Source organism: Triticum dicoccoides, chromosome 7B (genome assembly GCF_002162155.2).
Source record: "Triticum dicoccoides isolate Atlit2015 ecotype Zavitan chromosome 7B, WEW_v2.0, whole genome shotgun sequence".
NCBI classification, from domain to species: Eukaryota; Viridiplantae; Streptophyta; class Magnoliopsida; order Poales; family Poaceae; genus Triticum; species Triticum dicoccoides.
The window spans coordinates 599,887,983-599,896,436 of NC_041393.1; the positions used below are offsets into that span (position 1 = coordinate 599,887,983).

The window sequence follows — 8,454 nt, forward strand, 5'->3', positions numbered from 1 at the left end:
TTTTTTCCTAAGGCTGTATTCTACACATATAAATGATATCAATGGTGGGCAACTTGATTTTCTATTTGGGGAGTGCTTCGGTACAACCCCCCCCCCCTAAAACATATAGTGGATAGTATGATAATTTCACATTAGGTATAGGAATACCCACCCGACGCCATACGTCCGTGCGCGACGGCATACGCCCGCCCGCGTATGCCGCACCCGTCGCTGTACGTACGCCCGCCCGCGTATGCCGCACCCGTCGCTGTACGCACGCCCGCCCGCGTACCCGCACCCGTCGCCGTACGTCGCCGTCGTACGCCGCACGTCTCGACGTTGGCATCGACACTTGTTCGAGGGAAAAAAACCTGAACCCTAATGCATCCACGCCGTCTCCACGTCGGCCCCCGTCTGCGTTAAGTCGCCGCCGCCCGGGTCGCCGCCCAAAGAGGCCGCCGCGCGTGCCCCGGCGCCGTTACGGCTGCCGCCGCACCTGCCCAGGCTCCGTTGCCGCTGCCGCCGCGTTCCATTCCCGTCACCCAGATGGCCGCCCACCCATGATCTACGTCTCCGCCTCCCTCCGCGCAGTACGCCGGCTACGACCAGCCATCGTCCTCACGCCGTCGACACCTGCCTCCGCCGGCCAGCAACGTCAGGCCGTCATCGCAAGAAATGGATCCGGCTGAAATCCTGGCCGCCGTGCAAGAGGTTGGTTAGAGACAACATTGTGCTTGATGAAATAATTGTTTTAGGGATGATGTTACACGGTGGTTGATTGATCGTATAATTTTTTTTAACTAAATCCTGGCCGCCGTGCAAGAGGTTGGTTAGAGACAACATTGTGCTTGATGAAATAATTGTTTTAGGGATGATGTTACACGGTGTTTGATTGATCGTATAATTTTTTTAACTATGTACAGTTAGAGGAGGAGGGCGATTATGATGGCAATGATTACGACGAGGACAACGAAACCTCGTCACTGAATATGAATGAACCTGCTGAGGAGAACTACATGAGTTTGGATGAATCTTATAGTGGCAATGTAAGTGTGATCAAGATTGATAAAAACAATAAATATGGTAGACCGCACGGAAATTTTCATAATTTTTTGCATCATGCAGCGACATGGCGATGATGATGATGATATGGATATAGATGATTCATTTGCCCAAAGTGCACTCCGGGTATGTCATAAATAAAATCAGAGAAGAAATGACATAATAACCATATTAGCGCTTACATGTTTTTTTTGCAATGCGCGCAGATGAATGAGGACGGGGACTTTCTGAGGAATATTGTGGACGATGAAAGTGACAAATCGCACGTTGATCCATCTCATGATGACAGCTCCAGCAAATTAAGTTTTCAAACTTACAGAACTACATTATTACATATTAAAATAATAACTGATTGACATAAATGGTTTAATGCATTAATTTACAGGGAGATGTAGATGGTACAAGTGGGAACGATGAGTATGTTGGTGATGATCTGTTTAATTTTGACATCGGATTTGATGAATATCAGCAAGAATCATTGGACATGCATTGGAAGGTCATGAGGAAGACGTTCAACTCACTAGGAGAGGCTTACATTTTCTATAACCAGTATGCTTACGAGCGTGGTTTCAGCGTAAGAAAGGACTCACTGAAATATTCGAAAGGTCCTGAGGGAACTAAGCGCTTGAGAAAGTATCGGTGTGCGAGAGCTGGGAAACGACTGGCAAAACTTTGTACAATGGAAGGCAGGACCCGCAGAGTGAGAGGGGAGACTCGTTGCTTCTGCGATGCGCATATAACTTTGAAACTTGATAAAGAGCGTGACGTTTGGTATGTCAGCAGTTTCAATGATGATCACAGTCACGTTCTAGCTAGACCGGATGAAGTCACGTTTCTTCGGTCTCATAATCAGATAAAAGAATATCAGAAAGCTGAGATCTTAACCATGGCAGGTGCTGGAATCAGGAAACATATGATTTATGATAATCTCGTCAGTAGGTATGGGTCATATGCAAAGGCTGGTTTTGGGAGGAAGAAGCTTTATAACATGTGTTATAGAGAAAAAATGAAGTTGCTTGCACAAGGTGATGCAGACACTGCCATTGGGATCATGTTGACCAGAAAAGAGAGAGATCCAGATTTCTTCTTTGAGCACACCGTCGATGAGGAAGGAAGGCTGAAAAACATATTCTGGTGTGATTCTCAATCACATCGAGACTATGTTGACTATGGTGATGTGACAGTCTTCGACATCACATACAGGATGAATAGGTATGGCATGCCATTTATACCTTTTGTCGGTCTGAACAACCACCGTTGCACCACGGTATTCGGTTGTGCTCTTGTGTCTGACGAGACGGAGGATACATATGTCTGGCTGCTTCAGACATTTTTGAGGGCTCATTGTCAGAAGAGGCCCAGGTCAGTAATTACTGATGGAGATGCAGCTATGATTAAGGCCATAAGAAAGGTACTTTCGGAGGTTTGGCATCGTCTTTGCTCGTGGCATATTGAGAAGAACATGCAGAAACACCTTCATCATAAGTCTCTAAAGGAGTTCAGGTCTCTACTTTATTATGCCACTTCAAAGAAGGTATTTGAGGAGAGATGGGCAGCGTTTTGCGCCAAATGGCAGTCGGAGAAAACAAAAACATGGTTACGTCGGATGTACAAGAAGAAAAGGCTTTGGGCTGCATCATATTTGTCAGGTGGGTTTTTCTTAGGCATGCGAAGTAACCAGCGAAGTAAGAGTCTGAATTCATGCCTTCACTTGCATCTAGACTCCGGTATGACTATTGTTGATATGATTGTGCACTATGAGAACTGCATAGTTCGTCTTCGTGAGAACGAGGCGCATGACGATTACACAAACTCACAGACAGTTCCAGTAACAGTATTGGACGAGTGTAAAGATATTGAGAAATTAGTTTCCCGTGAGTTCACTGCGGCAAACTTTTATATCTTGCAGGAAGATATGAAGAAGGCACGGGAGCTTGAGGTCCTTGAGAGACTGAGAGGAGCAGACACTCACAGATTCATACTGACATGGAAGGAAAATAGGGATATCAGATTCACTGTGGAGTACACCCCAGGTAACTCCGAAGAAACTGTGAGGTGCAGTTGCAGAAGCATGTATCGCAAAGGACTTCTTTGCAAACATATTCTTCATGTTCTGATTCAGCTACGCTTACGTGAGATACCTAAGTGTTTAGTGCTGCGGAGGTTGAGCCAAGTTGCAAGGGGTGGACTTCCCGTGAAGCGCACTAGCGATCTGTTTGCGTGGGGATGGGCAGGTGCAGGTAACAAAGCTAGGTACAGTGAGTTGACCATCTTATCTGCTGAAGCAACTCATAAAGCATGTCATAAACCATTTTTATTCGACAAGTTGAAGGCGGCTCTGAGGGACATAATAGATAATGATTACACTGAGGAGGATGAGCCTGGTGCGGGGGTACAGTTTGTGAATGATGATGCATTTGAGCCTAATCAAGATCATGGTCTTGTTCGTGATCCCGCTAAAGTTAACACCAAAGGCGCACCAAAACAGAATGTTAAAGGCCGCGGTAAGGATGGTCCTGATTTCACTAAAAACGGGCGACCTAAAGCTTTTGATGAGAAAAGCAAACGTCAATGTGGACAGTGCGGTCTTACGGGTCATTATAAGTCCACGTGCCCTCAAAATCCTAAGTACGATATTCTTATGTTATTGTAAATCTTATTGTTCAACCCGAATTTATTTGTTTATTCTGAATTAACACATATCTTATTGTTATGTAGGAACTTTGTTTGAATTGTGGAGTATGGAAGATTGCTATGGATTGATATGGAAGATTGCAGAACCCTTTCATTGGAGACAGTTATTGATGTTCTACATATGTGATCTTTAATAATTGTTGAAATATGTTATATGAACTTATTTTACTTTGTTGATGTCAGACTATTTGCTACGATATACCGACATAAGTAGTAGTTTTGATGAAACACTATGTAATGCAACAAGGAGTTTTTACTTTGTGTTTATTCATGTGCTCATTTTGCACAGAACTGCCGTCGCTGTTGTTTTGACAGTGTCGTCGCTGTTTACTGTTATTTTGTTCTTTGCTGTTTTTTTGCTGTACAGTCGCCGTCGCTTACAACCCCGTCGGTTTTATTATTTTTTTTGAAAAAAATACTGACAAGTGCGCCGGCGGCACTGTCCCACAGGCAGCATCGGGCTGCTGACGGCAATATGAAGTAATCAGCTGGTTCGACAGCTCATGTGCCGCCGGGTATATAAGCCGGTCGTCGCGCCCTTCGTCGGACGAGGTGGGACTAAACATTTCCCGTCGCCCCGCGTGGAACTTGGGCCGTCATGCCGCCGCTGCTAATTGGGCCGTCGTCCCGCCGCCTGCTACTTGGGCCGTCTTCACGTCGCGGGCGTATAGTGTTATTTGGCCGGCCCACGCGGTCACGCGCGTCGCTGCAGTCACGGCGGCTGAGGGCAGCCAAGTTTTTAGTCCCACCTCGCCCGACGGAGGGCGCGACGACCGGCTTATATACCCGGCGGCGCATGAGCTGTCGAACGTCTTTGATTAATCTGCTATGCCACCCGTCATCCGACGCTGCCCTGTTGGACAGTGCCGTCGGTCCTGTCTGACCTTAGACTAGCCGGCGCACTTGTCGGGCAATTTTTTTAGGATGGACAACTAAGAACGTCGGTGTTATAAGCGACGTCGTCTGTGCTCACGTCGGTCGGTGTTACACGCATAAAAACTACATGTGCATTTTTATTAATGTTCAGCAGTACAAGAAAACATGGACTGATGTATCCAAACAATTTGACGACCACAGAACTATGAATATGCATATCAAGATTTCAAATTGAAAGACAATGGCTTGACGACAACATAATAATCCAAATGTCATTCTCGCCTTAATAAATATTCAAAATAGTAGTGTCATCTTCGACACAAGATATCAAAGTCGAAATAAATGTAAACATTATTTGAGCCTACAAAATTTTCTAGTACAAAAATTTAGCCACATTTATTTCTTCTTTGCAAGTCGGGTAACTTTGTCCTTCACATCGTTGAGCATATTTCCCTCCGCAAAAATAAGCTGCGCAATCATTAAGTCCCTCGATTTATCAATTGACCCCTGTTAGAACTTCATATTAGTACAATTTAAATAGTATTACATTATGAATTTAATTTAATATAAGCATTTGAAATAAAACCAGACCTGAGAAAAATGGCTTGTCCAATACTGAAAGCACCGAAGAACAAATAATCCACATGAATTGCTGGTCCATACAAACAATGGTTCATAAGTTCGCATTTCATGTAAGATATTACAACAATATAAAAGTATTTACTCACCCTTCTTCTTGTTGTGGCATCTCATACGTTTTGATAGGCCATTTAGACACATCCGGATAATTCACAGCACCGCTAGCATTCGCATCACGTATGTCATATCCAAGTTGTTTTCTCTGTTCATATAGATGATAGCACGAAAAGAATTTAACATAGTTCAGTTACTAAATGATAGTTTCAATATGCTCATGTAAATTTATGTCGTACCAGCTCCTCAACTTTTTCTCTAATTTCTTTGTCAAGTTCGGGTCCCATCAAAGAATCACGAATCTGAAACTCTTCCTTGGGGCGATGCATGACAACCGAAACCCAGTGGATATTTCCCTTATTAAGAGGAATATAAAGCTGCATCACAACGAAAATATGATGCAATCAACACATACCCTCTTATTATTATTTCTATCCCATACATGCATATATTAAGACAGTTGAAATTACCTTATCTTTTTTGAAATACTCGTCGGTGCATCTATTCACAGGTCCATTCTTCTTCGCCACAACTTCGTTCTCGTTTCTCCCTGGCTCGGTGTCCAATCTAATTTCAAGTAACCAGTTGACCAGATAGGTCGGCATTATATGACGATCGTCACCAACAACTCCCAACAGATACGACGAATAAGCATTGATAACCTGAAAATAATTTATATGATGTATAACAAGATATTCCAATTTGCATTGAAAGGTAATATAAAGCACAACAATAACTTACATCACCGGTTAGCCATTGATGGTCAAGAATTGTACAAGCCCTCTCTGCACTGAGACCATCGCGCATGCCATCATTGAATATTTCCTTCTTTCTATGTTTTGCTGACCGCTCATAAGCACGAACAAACTTAACACTAGCTTTAATCACATCGTATTCATCTTGAAAGACTTCTTTCTCGAATAGTTCTGCAATACATGACGGTGATATGTTAAGAAGTCAATGATAAGTACAAGGTTCAGCTAGAAAACAATATGATAAAACTTACTTGCTTTTGCTGTACGTTTTGCACGCTTTGTAGGTATAATAGGAATGTAATGAGACTTTACATGGTTTGATAGCCTCCGCTTCCGTTTCCCTACACCCTCCTTTTGTACCTCATCTTCTCCAATACAATCTACGGATCCACGTGATGCGATTTCATCTGTTCCTAAAGATGTAACGGATTTCTCGTCAGATACCTCAGGAACTTTGATAGGATCTTCTTTATCACCCTAGAAACTATCCCAATATTCAGGGGTGCAATAATAGGTCTCTTCTCTTCAGAATCATTAATATCATCTTCATCATCCTCTTGCACATTCTTTTTTCCTGGTGTTCTGAAATTGTCCACGTCAGGATTATATACAAATTCTTTACGAGGTTTCTCATCATAGTTTCTACTTTCACTATTTTCACCATACTCATTCTCTTCTTCTTTTTCAATATCACCGGCTTTGTAGAATACAACACTTTTGTTCATTTTCTCTATGACCCTCTGTGATTAAAAATTAGTTGTAATTAGTTATGTGACACATCAAAAAAACATAGTGAACGGCAAAATCAGAACATTTGTACCTGTGCGCATAGCTTCGGCATACGAAGCATATCCTTACGAATGTGCTTCAGCTCAGTCAAAATCCGATCCATCATAGTGTTCTGTGTAGCTGAAGCCTCAGATGTACTGACTCCTGTTCTCCTTCCAGTAATGTTAGACTTTCTCGTACTGGATTTCTTGTTCTTTTCAGCCTGTTCCATTCTAATTTTGTTTAAGCGGTACTCTTCAGTAATGGTGTCATCGATCTACAACATAAAGAATCATACAGTCATATTTAATTAATAATAAATTTCAGACTTCAAATGGACAAATATGTATGTAACCTATTACCATTCCAACACCACGACCATATTGAAAGTCGTACTTGTCTCTTTTCTCCGCTGCCACTTCTGTCCAATTCCTCATCAAGGGGCTCAACAGCGCTAAAGGATCATACTGTGGACCAGTGCTTGGCTGCACCTTCTCCCAATATAGATACTGCAAAAAGAACAAAGAACCATTTAGCATGTGGTACAGTATTATTATATAAAACAACTATTCAATTTAAAAAACAAATCATACCTGCAGAAGTGCAAGGTTGCCACGTGGCCATTCCCTAACACGACCGGGTTGCAAGACCATACCAATCTCCGACAAACAAAACCGCAAAGTGAATGCATTCCAGTTGAACTTTTTTATCTGCCTGACATCTTGCACTAGTGCATAATAATTCTTCGGAATGTACTCATCAAACACTGGTGCAATTATAGTCCCTAACAGGACGAGAAACGCCATCCGAACAAATTCATCGTCCGCGTTTTTATTTCTCACAATCTTCTCAATAAGATCATCAATCAATATTTTACCATTCTTCTTGTTAACAAAACTAGCTGGAATTTTTTTAATTGCTTTGCCTTGGTCCATACTCACAAAACTAGAAACGTCAACTCCTTCATTCTTCAAACCAAATATAGCGAACACATCATCAGGCCTCAGTGAAATCAATCCTTTTTTTTCCGGCTGCCTCTTGCACCATGAATTTTTTACTACTAGGATTGTAACCTTGAATCATAAGCGCAAGCAAATTATCACGCATCTTGACCGAAGGTATTCGTAACATGCCCTCCATCTCCGTTTCGTAAAACATAAATTGCTGACTTGGTGTTAACTTATTAACAAGACTAACCCACTTTTCTACGGAACATGCAATCACACCATCGATGTCCATACTGCATATAATAATATCTATGTGACGTTGCATGCAGCTAATGTGATATATACTATTGAAAATATTAAAAAATATACCTGCCAGACGACTACTACAGCAGGCGACGACGGGGCGTTGAGGACCGGCGCTGACGGCGACGGTGACGTCCACTAGTGCGGGGTGACGACGGGCGTTGACGGCCTGTGCTGACGGCGACGGCGACGGTGACGTCCACTAGTGCGAGGTGACGACGGGCGTTGACGGCGGGTGCAGACGCTGTCGGGCGGGTGCAGACATTGACTGGTGGGGGTGACGGCGGGGCGTTGACGGCGGCGCGACACTGTCGGGCGGGGAACGACAGTGCGGGCGGCGGCGGGCGACGGGATCAGATCGGGCGCGTCGTCGGCAC

At 43.4% G+C, this 8,454-nt stretch overlaps 1 pseudogene; it reads left to right on the forward strand.

The window, feature by feature from the left end:
• The first annotated feature begins 232 nt into the window (after window positions 1-232).
• On the forward strand, window positions 233-4,846 carry LOC119339173 (annotated as a pseudogene).
• The last annotated feature ends 3,608 nt before the right edge of the window (window positions 4,847-8,454 follow it).